This window comes from Propithecus coquereli, unplaced genomic scaffold (assembly GCF_000956105.1).
Source record: "Propithecus coquereli isolate 6110/MARCELLA unplaced genomic scaffold, Pcoq_1.0 Scaffold985, whole genome shotgun sequence".
Lineage (NCBI taxonomy): Eukaryota > Metazoa > Chordata > Mammalia > Primates > Indriidae > Propithecus > Propithecus coquereli.
This window is the reverse complement of record NW_012156229.1, coordinates 32,796-45,807: the sequence shown is the minus strand read 5'-3', so window position 1 is coordinate 45,807 and position 13,012 is coordinate 32,796.

The window sequence follows — 13,012 nt, the reverse complement described above, 5'->3', positions numbered from 1 at the left end:
AGAGCAAAAATAAACAAATGGGACTACAAACTAAAAACTTTCTTCACAGCAAAGGAAACAATCAACAAAATAAAAAGGCAGCTGATATATCGAAAGAAAACATTTACAAACCATATATTAGATAAGGGGTTAATATCCAAAATACATAAGGAACTCAAACAACTCAAGAGTAAAAACAAAAAAATCACAAATAACTCAACAAAAAAATGAGCAAAGAACCTGAATAGATACTCCTCCAGAGAAGACATAAAAATGGCCAACAGCTATGTGAAAAGGTGCTCAAAATCATAATCATCAGGGAAATGCAAATCAAAACCACAGTGAAATATTATCTCACAACTGTTAGAATGGCTATTATCAAAAAAGACAAGAGATAACAAGTGTTGATGAGGATGTGGAGAAAAAGGAATCCTACACTGTTGGTGAGAATGTAAATTGGTGCAACCATTGTGGAAAATAATATGTAAATTCCTAAAGAAATTAAAAATAGAACTACTGTATCACCCAACAATCCATCTTTTGGGTATATACCCACCGAAAATGAGATCACCACCTCATAAAAATATCGGCACTGCTATGTTCATTGTGACATTGTTCACAGTAGCTAAAATATGGAAACAACATAAAAGTCCATTGACAGATGAATGGGTGAAGAAATTGTGGTATATGCACAATGGAATGTTACACAGCCTTATTAAAAAAAAAAGAGATCCTGCCATTTGCAACAATATGGATAAACCCAGAGGACATTATGCTAAGTGAAATAAGCCAGACACAGAAAGAAAAATATTGCATGATCTTATTTGTATGTGAAATCTCAAAAAAAAATCAAAACAAAACAACAGATCCATAGAAACAGAGAGTAGAATGGTGGTTACCAGGGGCAGGGGGATGGGAGAAATGGGGTGATGGAGATCAAAAGACACAAAGTTACAGTTATACAGGATGAAAAGTCTAGAGACAATGTATAGCAGGGGACTACAGTTAATAATATTGCATTGTATACTGGAAAAAAATCCTTTGAATTTTAAAAATAAACACATATTATTACAATTAAATTAATCTGATTTTATATGCATAAAAATGTAAAGAGTGGGTAGTGAAGGAATAGAATTCCAAACTGTGTTTTCTCAGGGCCTCAGGCCTCATGCCTCTTTAGGTTATCTGTCCATAAGGTTGCTTGAACAAAATAATGACCTAAATAAACGTCCCAGTTTTGCTAGTTCATTCGTTCACTCAGGAAATATTTAGAACCACTACGTCCCAGGCACTCAGTAGGGACGTGGTAGTAGATAAAACAAAAATCCTGCCTGCGTGGAATTTACTTTCCAGTGAGAGAGCCACCCAGTCCTCACAGAAATACGCTCGCACATAAAATGTCAGGTGATATTAAGTGCTAAGAAGAAAAATTAAGGCAGGTAGGAAGCATAGAGACTTCCTGGAAGTAGACAGTGCTGATCTTTATATGGTGTAGTCGCTGTGGACTTAGAAAGGTGATACTGAGGAGAGATCTGGAAGAAGTGAAGATTGATCTCAAATCAGCATGCTGCAGCTGCCCTGTGTAAGTTGGAAATAGTTCACGTTTGGCCGCTGTTCCGGGAGAGTGGTCCTCAAGGCAGCGTGGCGGGTGTCCATCTCAGAGCCAGCGGAAGGAACACCGGCCTCCACTGAACGCTCCATCTTGTTTTTCCTGCTCCCACCTGGTGGGGAAATAGCAAAATGGGACCCTCACACCTGGGGGAACCAAATACTCTGATCCGGTTCCATACCCTCCTCAGATACCAAGAGCATGTCAGTGATGGAGGAAGGGGCCAGAAAAAAGGGAGGTGGGCAGGGACGGAGTGCGAAGCCTGCTGTGAGTAGCTGGAGCGTCTCTGCGCCTCCAAACACCAAACTGCAAACTCCAAACAACAACGCTTCTCTAAGCAAGCTAAACTGGAGGAAGGAATTTCAAGGAAGGAAAGTTTGTCATCCACTTGACAGGAATCCTTTCAACAGTTCAGATGCAAGAAAATCGGATCTCATGGTTCTGAGATTCCCTCCAGCAAAACGTTCTCTAACACTTAGGAACTGCTACCCTCCTTCCACCCTAAATATTCATTTTCCCCACCCCCTCCAACTCCCGTTCTAATTGCCAGGGCCCACGGTAACAGTCAAAAGGAAGATTTATATTGTTCTAAGTTTAGTTTTATGTGATATGTGCCCTTTTCCCTTTCTTTCCTTCTTCTTCTTCTTTTTTTTTTTTTGCATTTACTCTGACTCATAGAGAATAAATCCGCTCTCTGCATCTCTGAGTCAGAACTTGTTGTATACTCAAATTGGAAAGTAAAACATTGGTGATAAAAAAAAGGAGGATGGGAAAGAAGTGAGAAAAAGGAAACAGAAGGAAGCAGGGAGGGCGAAAGTCACAACAGTGGGAGAAAAGGCCCCAAATAGAGCAGTAGTTGATGGTTGGATGCCCCTCGGTTCTCCCAAACCCACACCTCAAGCACACCAGCCTCGTGTCGGTTTGCTGGGGCTGCCGTAACAGAGTGCCACAGACTGGGCGGTTCAAACAACAGAAGTTTATTTCCCACAGTTCCAGAGGCTGGGAGTCTGAGATCAAGGTGTCGTCAGAGCGGGTTTCCTCTGAGCCGCTCTCCGTGGCGGGGACGCAGCCGTCTTCTCCGTGGGTCGCCCAGTCGTCCCTCATGCACTCACGTTCAGATTTCCTCTTTTTGTGAGGACACCGGTCATGCTGGATTAGGGCTCACCCTGATGTCCTCATTTTACCTTAATTATCTCTTTAAAGATCCTTTCCCCAAATACAGTCACGTTCTGAGGGACTGGGGTTTGGAATTCAACACATCACCGTTGTTGTTGGGAGAGGGTTGCCACTGAGCTCTTAATAGCCCTGAAGCTTCAGGATCTCTGAACTTCTCCATTTCCTTTGCCTTCTTGCTTCCTCCTTGCTGGCTTATTTATTCTGGAATGGAGCAACAAAGGGGCTGCGCGGAGCCAGCGATGCCGCAGAGGCCTCTCCACAACAGCTGTGACATGGACGCCGTGTCACCTGTCCTGCCTGCCCAGGACAGGCCCTGCGGAGCGGACACCCTGTGGCTCCCGGCCTCAGACCCAGCCCAGCAGGGAAGCGACTGTGACGCCTGGAGCCAGGCGACTGGACCCTCCCTCTAGAGAAGGGTGATGGGAGATGGGTTTCCTCGGGGATGAGCCGCTAGGGAAGTGCAAATTTCCTCTTTTAGGGGAGCAGTCACTGGTCTGCAGAGAAGCCAACCCCTAACCACTACCCCTCACTCTCCTCACCCACTTGCCCGTCCCCTGCTCCCAAGGTCTGAGCATTCCGGCCTCCTCCTCTTGTGTTACAACCTTGCTGTGTTCTTTCCTTCTTTCCCCACCTTCCTTCCTTCCTTTCTTTCTTTCTTTCTTTCTTTCTTCCTTTCTTCCTTTCTTCCTTTCTTCCTTTCTTTCTTTCTTTCTTTCTTTCTTTCTTTCTTTCTTTCTTTCTTTCTTTCTTTCTTTCTTTCCTTTCTTTCTTCTTGAAACAAAGTCTCACTCTGTCTCCCCAGCTAGAGTGCACTGGTGTCACCATAGCTCACTGAAACCTCAAACTCCTGGACTCCAATGATCCTGCTATCTCAGCCTCCCAAGTAGCTACAGGGAGTAGCTACAGGGACTACAGGCACAAACCACTGCAAATCGGCTAATTTTTCTATTTTCAGTAGAGATGGGGTCTCGCTTTTGCTCAGGCTGATCTTGAACTCCTGGTCTCGAGTGATCCTCCCGCCTCGGCCTCCCAGAGTGCTAGGATTACAAATGTGAGCCACCGCACCCAGCCTTCTCATCCCTTTCTTTTCCATGATATCTGGACATTAGAGAGAGAGAGCCCTGCCCAGAGGAACCTGGAGCCCTGGGTCCTCAGAGGTAAGGATGAGGTCTGAGTTCTATCAGTCATCACCTTCCCCTTAATCCAGACTTCTAGAAAGTTCTCGAGCCTTGCTTAAGACTCTGCCCCATTTCCTGACCTCCTGCCCATATTGCCCTGTAGAAACGAGAGGGGGGACCACTAGGAAGCTCTCACTTCCGAGGTCTCACAGCCCAGTGAACAACTCCTTGCGATCCTCCACAAGTGGGCGCTATCCTGGAGTAAAGGGTCACGGACAGGACTTTTCCCTCGTTCTTCTCCCTTTGACTCAGCCAGATTTGCAGGGGAGGACAGGCTTGAGCAGTGCCCCATGCCTGAGTGACACAGTTTCACGCCATTCTCCCTGGACAATGAAAGAAGGCCCGGGCCAGAGCACGTGGTGCTGTGCTGATAAGATGGATTCCCGGAGCAGCTGCGCAGAGTTGTCGCCACGACAGAGCTTCGCGGTGATGCAGACAGCCCCGCAGACGCTCCGCCTCGTCGGTGACACAAGCTAAGCTATTGATATTGGCGGAACTTGGATGTGTGTCTGCCTTGTCTCCTCTCCTCGCCCTGCACCTGCTGCTCGGGAAACGCGGAGAGGTGGGCTGCACAAAGGGAGAGTCCACTGCCCCGCAGAGCCCATCGGACAAACCTGTCGAAGGAGCAAAACCGAGTTTATTAAACTTACTGAAGCAAGAGAACACCGTCTCGTCAGAGTCCTAGCAATGCTTCAGAAGCAGGGAGCTAAGGGAGGCTGTGTGTACTGTTTCAGGTCTGGGCTCGAACAGTGTAAGGTGGGTTTTTTAGGGCAAGGACCCGGTTGGAATTAGACAAAGTTCCTGACATAATAAAGTATCGTGGACACAGCACAGAAAGGTCTTGATGTGTCTTGCCGTGCCCACTCTTGTTTAATAAGCAGGTTTTTAATTTAGGTAAGCAGATTGTCATTCTGATAAGGGAGCTATTTATCCGTATAAGAAAACTGTTTGCCTGAATTAATTACCTTGCGAACAGTGAGACACTGTTGTCATAGGTGGCCCGATGCGTAGGCCTCACCTGTGGCCAGTCTCCAGCCTAAACTTGAGAGTAAACCGTTACCTCCTCAATCCAGATCTGCACTGATGTCTGAGGTGTCGTGATCATGTACCAAGTTCTGACTGTAGAGCTTTCTTCCTCTATAAACGCAGGTTTTCCTGTTCGTGGAAGGCAGAATAACAGCCCTTCAGAACGTCCGCACTGTAATCCCCGGAACCTGTGGGTATGTTACAGTCACACAGCACAGGGAACTTTGCGAATGTGGTTAAGGTTACAGACCGTAAAATAGGGAGATTACCCTGGATTATCTGGTGGCCCAGCCTAATCACGAAAGCCATAAAAAGCTGAGAACCTCCTCCAGCTGGAAGCAGAAGAGCTTTAGCAGAAAGAGAAGTCAGAAAGGTCCCAGGTGGCACGAGAACGTGACATGCCTTTGCTGGCCCTTCAGGAAACAGGAACCTCTATTTCATAGATGCAGGAAGCTGGATTTTGCCAACACCCTGAATGTGCTGGAAAGCAGAGTCTTCTCATAGCTTCTCAGTAAGAGCCCAGTCTACTAACACCTTGAGTTCAGCCTTTTGAAAAATCAGACAGAGGCAGTCGAACCAACCCAGACTTCTGACCTGCACAGCTGTGACATAATACAGTTGTGTTGTTTCCATCTACTGACTGGCGGTTTTTTGCTATGGCAGTGATAGAAAACTGATGCACCGTTCCTATTGTTGGCTTTTTCAATGAAACAACAACTGCACACCCGTAGTTGAGCAACATGACAAATGCTGAGAGAGGGATTAGATTAGAGTTTGTGGTCCTATTCTAAACTACGAGCCAAATATTTCCTTCTGAGAGAAAAAAATCCCATTCTAATGTGAACAGTTTGCAGACCCATATATGCGGGTATTAAATTACTTAATTTCCTAATTTCTTTGATGATTTCCCAGATCTGTAAAACCTTAAGTGCAGCATTCTCCCCCTAAGATAGCATATGTTCTACCTGGAAAGGCCAACATTATATCTAAAGCTGCTCCGTGTGAATCACCATCTGCCCAGTCTTATAAACTTCTCAAGTCAGGAGTCCTGTGCTCTTAACATCATTATCTAGCTCTCTTGCCAATGACTGAGGCATAAAAACTAGGAATTTTCAGACTTTTGGGGCCTTTATTTTAGCCATGAAATAAAGAGGCTCAAAGAAGGAGAAAGTAGTTCTGAATTCTCCCTAATAATTAAGATTTGGGGTATCAAAGAACAGACCAGTTTTTTGAGTTATCTAAAAATCTCTTCTGAGAGGAGAAATGGATGGGCCAAAGCAAATTCTAGGTGATATCAAAACTGATGGCAGACATCAATTTTTTTAAGATAACGAATCCCTGACTGGTTTGGGAATTGCAGGCTTTTGGCCACAAATCCAATCCCAGTGACTGGGAACCTTCCAATGATCCGTAGTCAGAAAAAATATCCTTGCGAAGTTGTTGAATAGTATTATCTGAATTTGGTACCACTTGATGAGAGTTTAACACTAGCCAGAGAGATTTATAGAAAAGAGATCATTAGATAGATCTAAAACAAAGGAGCACCAAGTTGGGTATAAGTAGTGAGCCTTTCTGGTAATGTCTGCAAAAGTGAGGCATGTCCCAAACGTTCATAGGCCCATGGTACAAGTGTTTCAGAGTTGCTTTCCAAGGTTATTTCCAGAAACACTCGGTTATAAAGACTATCAAAGGTTTTGATAGGACTGTGAAGTTCCTATCAAAGGTCTCCAGGTATTTTTTGGTGGAAATAGGAAACTTCCATCGTAGGCGTGATATAACAGTAAGTCATATTTTTGGCTCTTTGGCCTTTTTTTGTGTTTGCCATCTGAAAAGTCACCATGTAGTTGAGGAAAGCAACTGCTTCATTACAAAGCACTGGTACCAAAGAAAGCTGGGCGGCAGCCAAAGAAAAATGGGTATAAAGCCGCCCATATCTGCTGATGCTAAAATTGGGTGCTATACTTGAGTCTCTTGCAGTATTTGGCCACATTTTCTTGAAACAGAACAGAGTCTCAGATTAGAAGCAATATTTTTAGACACATGGGTCAGCTTTTAGGTAACTTATAAAGAAGTATTGATGAACCCCAAGGTAAGAACCCCAGGGGTAAGAGTCAATCTTATTGTCATTAAAACCAGTAGCAATACCTTAGGCCAGCAGTCCCCAACCTTTTTGGCACCAGGAACCCGTTTCATGGAAGGCAATTTTTCCACGGACCGGGTGGAGGGGGAGGCGGAGCTCAGGTGGTGGTGCGAGTGATGGGGAGCGGCTGTAAATACAGATGAAGCTTCATTCGCTCACTGCTCTCCTTCTGCTGTGAGCCCCTCCCCTTCCTAACTTTCGTGGAAGACCATTTTTCCATAGACAAGGGGGAGGTAGGGAGGTGACAGAGCTCTGTTGCCCAGTCCCTAACAGCTGGAGACTGCAGCCTTAGGCCATGGAATTTCAAGAGGTCTCTGAGAGTTTTGCTAATTTTAGTACAGAATTACATTTTTTTTTAATTTTCCCAAGATGGGAGGTAATATGGATAGTAAAGTTTCTGGATAGGTGGGCTTTACAAATCTCTTTAATGACAGTCCCAGGAGATGAGTGCCTCTGTTACCAGAGAGAGAGATTGCAGTTCCCCAGGGTGAGAACACGAAATCAAGCAATTTTTTCAATGTCTTGACAGCCATGACTCTCTGGCAAGGAAAATAGTCTGTTCATCCTGAGAAGAAGCAAACAGTGATCGTATTCAAAACCATTGTGGAGGAGAATATGAAATCCTTTTGTAGATATTCAAAGGGAACCTGAAGCTTGGAGCTGTTGTTCATGTTCTTGTTATTTTTTCCTTCAGTTTCTCAGCTCGGAGATGACAATTGTTTGTCCCATGTCTTCTTTGCTTATAATATCTGTAAGTGCCTAAAATATGATGTTCCTTTACCTGATTTTATTGACTAGGGTGGGAGTATCGAGTTGTTTTATCTTTAAGGCATTAGCCTAACTCTGATTTTGTCCTAAGGCTATTTGAAAATGTTTATCAAGATGTCGGAGATCCGACAATGGAGGCGTTTCCCTTCCAGTCTTTTCTTACATATCCAATTTCCTATTTCTAACGCAAGGTCATTCACAAAGATGAGGCGGGAGCCAAGGTCACATCTGTGTCAGGGTCTACTCCCAAATACAGTCTGAAGGTTTTGAAGGGTCTGTTCCTGGAAGCTGCAAGGGATTGATTCATCCTTTCTTTGATTACAAGACCAAACTAAAGTCCAGTCTATTTTATCATGATAAACTTAAGGAATATGCTTCAGAAGAACTTCAATACCTAGGGCTGTTGTAACCCCAAGACCACCCTCGGGCTTAACGAGTCCCTGGAAAAACTCACAGAATTCAGAACAGCAGTTATATTCATGTTTGCAGTTTACGACTACAAAAGGATACAGATTAATATCAGCAGAAGAAAAAGGTGTATGGGATGGAGTCCAGAAGAAACCAGGAGGAAGCTTCCAGATGTTCCATCCCAGAGGAGCCACATGGGGGCCAGTTTAATTCTCCCATCAACACTGTGACAACACAGTGTGAAGTATTGCCAATCAGGGACACTGCCCTGAAACTTAATATTATTATTGGGGGTCAGTTCTTTCTATTATTTCTGGGCTTTAGAAAATATTTAGCCAATCATTTTAGCTCAGTCTGATAGGAGATCTTAAAAGCAATCGTGGAGATTTTGCCCAGTGCTGAACAGGTCTAACTTTAAAAGGCAATTGGGTTTTAAAGCTTTCTCCTGCTTCAGTCAGTGACCTTTCTGGACGCTAAGGCCAGAAATGAGGACATTGCCCCAGACTTCTCCCTTCCCTCAACCCCCATATTCAATAAGTTTCAGGAACTGATTCCATTTCCTGTGGCAATGTTGTTCTGTTTACGGAGTAGTTCGATGCGAATATGGGGGGAGGGGAGAAATCTGTTTCTGTGGGTTAAGATAACAGAATAAGCAGATGCCGCACAAGAAGAAGGAAGCAGCGCATTGCCTAGCATGCATTTAAACAGTCATTTACTGATTACATGAGATTTGTAGAGAAACATGTTTTTATAGAAGTGCCAGTTTCATTTGCTGAAGCTGACTGGTTCGTAAAAAAGATCCAAAGAACACTTGGGTGCCTTTTATGTTTCTTTACTGAGGTTTTGTATGTCTCCATTCATTGATAATAGCAAAGAGGAAAAATTCTGGCACATTTTATCATTATGCAAATAAATGAACCGGCTTTTCAATAACTTTCTTAAGATAAATTGCTAATTTCCATTAAAAAAGAAAAACCAGAAGTCTTTTATAGAATGACCTTAGTCCCAAGCTGTTTTGCAAAAACAAGTCTTTTCTATAGTTCATTTCTAGAACGTACATTTCTTCTGCTAGGCGTTTCAAAAGTTGGCACAATGCGTGTGCACACACCCCCCAAATAAATAAATAGTTCCTAAAGCCACGGTAAATTATCACCAGCTTTCCTCTCATTATCGGTGCTAAATCCAGGGAGGAGATGGGGTTTCTCTCCACAGAGTTTCTTCTAATGGTTTTGATCTTTAGAATAGCCTCATCTAGATCATTTGACCTCTTGTGCTACCAAAGCCCACAGCACCTCTTGCCATTTTCCTACTACCCTCTTATTCCCACTCAGAATTGTGTCTCTCAGCACCACGGTTCTGGGCTGCTCTTGTGGCTCTTCCAAAATTCCTTATGATGAGTCTAAACGACAGTTTTTTGGTACCATGGATACATAAGGGACAAGGCGAGCAGCAGCAGGGCCAATACTCACTATGTTCCAAAAGACGAAGGCAACCCTCACCAACTAAGCCATGAGCCTATCCATTGCTTGGTTGAAAGCTCAGAAAATAACTCTCTCTGTTACTGCCTTGGACCAGCGAAGATGCCAACATATAGTCCCTACATACCTGCAAATCTTTGCAATAAAACCTTTTGACCTGCACCTCCTACCTTCTGAGAAAAATTGGCAAGAGTTCCACAAGCTTCCCTCTCCACGTACAAAGACAGCAAGCCTGGCTGAATCAGGCAGATGTGAATCCCATCTCCGCCTCCCACATTAGACACTCAGCCTGTCCTCCAGCATCATTTGGAGGAACAACATCTCAGGACCTCTTCTCTAGCTCAGCTTTTTCTCAATGTCCCCCTCCTACCCCCCACTTTTTCAGAAAAGGCACATAAATAAAATGGCAATACTGACAGCTCGCTGGGCACCCTAGGCATCCGGAGCCCTGTTAGAGGTTGTTCTGAGCCAGAGACAACAGGCCCAGGTGCTGGCTGTCCCATGGCCTAAGGAAAGCAGTAATTCAGACACACCTGTTTGGAAGCCCCACTTCAGTGGCCTCCTCCTTACTTTCACCTTAGGGTGGGTCCTTACGTGAGAAGATTGCCAGGCAAGGGACCATGTAGAATGAACTCTAAGTCATGGGGTAAAATGTCTGTAACATTAGTCTGTAAAAAGAATTACTAAAACAAATTTTTCTCAATTACCAAATACCAATAGGAGGCATTATCTATGCGTGACATCATTAGGTATACTCAACACCACGAGACAGCTGTCATCTCCCCATTTCAGAAACAAGACCACTCAAGCTGAAAGCTGTGCTAAAGAATTAAGGTCAAGCCAGGTCCATCTTTGACCCCAAATCTAAAGCCTGGTCTTGTCCACTCTGTCACAGGTCATGCTGGGACATGGGCTGAGAGTCCTCCGCTTACCACAAAAGCGGGCGACCCTGTAGCAGTCCAGACAAACCGACCCAGTGTTTCCTAGTTGGGAAGTATTAGAACTCTTTTGTGAAGTGGTGAAAAGAGAAATATTTTCTAAGTTAGGGCTTTTCTGATAGGTTTGGCAAGGGATAGAGACAAGTTTGTAAAAGGACGTTCCATCTTCTTGGCCTCTCTCATGCCAAATAGAAAACATATTATTTATTTTATTTTGATGCTGCCAAGTGTCTGTAAGGGCAGAGAGGGAAGAATACGCCTCAGACTGTCTTCATATAATTCCCTTATTTAATGGTTAGATACAGTGGTGTGTTAATAAATATATTAAAACTGGGCTCAGGAGTGTAGGTATGGCGTTTGCTTGTTTCCCTGCTATAAATACTCCCACAATGCATTATTTCAAGCTACTGATATAGATACTGTGAAAATGTAATAACAGGTTCTCATGAGCTGGTGCCAGTGGGCTCCAACACCACTGCTTCAATCCATTGCAAGGAAAGAGCAGCTAGGAAATCCCAAGAATCCCACCAGCCTTACTGGATGGAACCAAACCAAGACCCTTTTATGGTTTGAAACGTTTTGTTCTTTAAATACGGGCACCTCTAAAAGGAACAGCATATTAAGCTGTTATCTATCAGCAATCGCCATTTGACAATAGTGGTCAGCAAGCTGTTCTAAGGCTGGTGGCCACTGATTGGCGGGGGCATTAAGTGACTTCAGGAACCCTGGTTATTCTGTACCACAGACATTGTCTGAGGCTGAATAAGGAAGACGTATGTTTTGCACTCTCGGTTTTCAGATGTATGTAGTACTGAGGTGATTAATAACATTCAATTTTAGAGTACAGCATTATTGAATTCACAGGGGCTTTTTGTCATTCTGAATTTTCTCAGTAAACACACACACACACGCAGCCACTAATATGTGTGGATTGTGGGCCAGGCATGGGGAGGAGAAAATCTACAAAGTTCTTCATGTTGAAAAGTATTTCTCAAAAATGGGGGACTGAAAAACATATCAAATGATACCAGAAAGACGCAATCAACCAAATCCAGAATACGGGAAATTCTGCTAGAGAAATGATCCTATTTCCTCCACAAACAAATGGCATTTTTAAAAAGTGGGAGAATGGTACAGGTTGAAGGAGACCTCTAAACCAATCGCAACCGTGGACTTGATTGGATCCTCAAACAAACAAAAAAGGACATTGATTGTTGTGGCGACTGGGGAAATTTAAACAAAATCTGAGCACCAGATTATATTATGGAATTATTACTATTTTGGTAGTTGGGATAATGGTTTTGCTGTTTCAATCATGTTAGAAAATGGCTGGGCGGGTAGCAGCAGACAGATGAAACTGTTAATAGCTTGGCGAATGTTAGCAAGCCGAGTGATGAGTACATAGGGATTCATTATGTTCCTCTCTCCACTTCTTTGTTTTCTGTCAAAATTTCAATTACAAGGTTTTTTCTAAAGCAGGAAAAATGGATTGTTATATTTGAAAAAGTTGGGAATCTCTCTCATAAAAATGATCCAAATAAGTAATTCACAATAAGTGACAGAAAGCTAAGAGCATATCCCCAATATGACAATTCGATGTGATTTCAAAGAAAACAAAAAATAACGAGTCACAAAACATGGTTTCCAGTATGAACCCTGTCACTTACTTTACCCTCCCTGTACCACAGGCAATTCTTCCTCTGTGAAGACAGGACAATTGATAACTGCCCCTCTGTTCAAATTAAGTAGGCAGCAAACAAGCCTACAGCATCGAATCTGGTGAGTCGCATTCAAACTGTCTAAAATATGAAATGCTGCATGAATGGATGGCATTGTCCTTCTAGTAGCACTTTCACCATCATCATCATCATCCCAGTTTGTTTAGTGAAGGGAGATGAAGGTAATAGACGCTGGAAATGTCCTAATGAAGGTAATGTGGGTAATGCACCTGCGTGTTGGATGGAGAGGTGGTCGAACAGACAAGAACAGGGTTGGGTGCTCTTCCCCCAGCTTGAGAGACCCAGATATGGCCAGGAACATGGGGTCCTCCGGGCCAAGACTGCCTTCATTCATTCCTCCTTTTCTTCATTCATTCATTCATTCAAAAACACTCGCTGAGCACCTGCCACTTCATGCCAGGCACCGTGCTGGCTCCGAGGACGACAATGGAGCTCAGAGATGGGAGGGAGGGACAACCACCTGAGCAGATGATGATAACCCAATACAGCATCGTGGGAGCATGGGGCAGAGAGACCAACCCCGCCTCGGGGTGGGAAGGGGGAATGCGAGGTTGGCTTCTTGGAGCTGTTCTG